Source organism: Papaver somniferum, chromosome 9 (genome assembly GCF_003573695.1).
Source record: "Papaver somniferum cultivar HN1 chromosome 9, ASM357369v1, whole genome shotgun sequence".
NCBI classification, from domain to species: Eukaryota; Viridiplantae; Streptophyta; class Magnoliopsida; order Ranunculales; family Papaveraceae; genus Papaver; species Papaver somniferum.
In genome coordinates, this window is record NC_039366.1 from 143824863 (window position 1) to 143826666 (window position 1804).

A 1804-nucleotide genomic window follows, 5' to 3' on the forward strand; every position below is an offset into this window, starting at 1 on the left:
CTAAACTCTCATTCCGACCATTGAAACATTCTTAGAGGACGTTATATAGTTGTTACACTATTTCTCGTCAAAGCGATTCTCAAAGTGATCGAAACATTATGACTTTCGTCATTAGGTGAAGATAAACCCGATCAAAGCGAAACGCTTTACCAACACATGATTTCGAGATATAGATAGGCGAGATATACTCGGCTCGAAATATCAAATGTGTATGATCCACTCTATATAGCATACGACTTTTGTCTCATAAGAAGTAAGAGATAGAAGAGATATACTTTTGAGTGATAGATAAGTTTAAGTCTCCACATACCTTTTTGTTAATGAAGTTCCACGGTTCCTTGAGTATATCTTCGTCGTTGTATGATGAATCGCCATGAAGTCCTTGGGCTCAACTACACTTTTCTATCCTAGTCCGAGACTTAGCTATGTAGACTAGAAATCAAGACTCGTAGTTTTGATCACCAACATTGACAAACATGCTTGATATAGCGACGCATGCGAGGTCGACCGAGCTATGCTCTAACACTTAATACATTGTGTGTTCAAACTGGACTAGGTCCCGGGGTTTTTCTGCATTTGTGGTTTCCTCGTTAACAAAATTCTGGTGTTTGTGTTATTCCTTTTCCGCATTATATTTTGTTATATAATTGAAATATCACAGGTTGTGCGTTGTTCAATCAATTAGAATATCCGACCTTTTGGTTGTTGATTTAAATTGATTGAAAGTTGGATATTGGTCTTTGGTACCATCCAAGTTATCTCTCTAGTATTTGATAAAAACTCGCAGATTTTTATTTGCTTGAGTATATATATCAAATCGAGAGATTGAGATATAAACTCTTTGATATACTTTTTATCTAGATTGAGTCTGACTGTCTAATTGATTCTCTAGAAAGTATATTGGAGTTTGTCTATACAGATTGCTAAGCAAAATATTGGGTGTGGTTGTTGTACCCCCACTTTTTCAATTGGTATCAGAGCAGGCAAACACGTTTAAGACCTTACAAGTCTGTGTTTGTAGCAATCTGACTCTATGAACAAGAGTACTATCTCTGATAACGCAACATCAGTTCAGAGACTCTCGTGTGAGCTTCATGATGAGTGCCAAATATTGTATATATTTATCCCTTTTTGTTGGCATTTAACTCATCCTTTGTGCATTAATTCTCCATTTTAACCCATATTCTGTATTTTCATTGTTTTCAAGAATAAATATTTTTCTTACTTAATTTTGCATTTTTAGGTAATAAATAAAGTCTGGATGACTTGCGGAGCAGAAAAGAGCTGAAGAGTGGTGAAATGCCGGAAGAAATTACGCAAGGAAGCCGCAAAGAATGGTGCGCACAAGACCAAAAAGCTAGGAATGGGCTCAAGAAGGAAGAATTGTTCTTAAAGAAGATATGGGCTTGGCATACCCAAGGCCCAAAACCCTTACCCAAACCCATTTTCTATATCCATACCCGCCTCCATTCTCAGCCGTTAGATTGGATCCATCTCATCATCCAATGGTCGCTTCTTCATCGTGCATCAAAATCTGAAGTCCCTGCAAAACCCATAGTGCCTAAATTCCAAGCCTTCAGATTAGATCACATTTAGATCCTACGGTCGCTTCTTTGCCTGCGCATCAAATCTCGATACTTCCGCTTAACACTTCAACACCTAACCCCATCTAGAGCCGTTAACTTCGTTGTATCAAGACATCCGACGGTCGATACCAGCCTCTTCAGGCGGAGCCGTCCGATTCACCTACCAGCTTCGATTCCAGTGGCTCAGCTTCGCCAACATCTAACTTTGATGCGCCCGC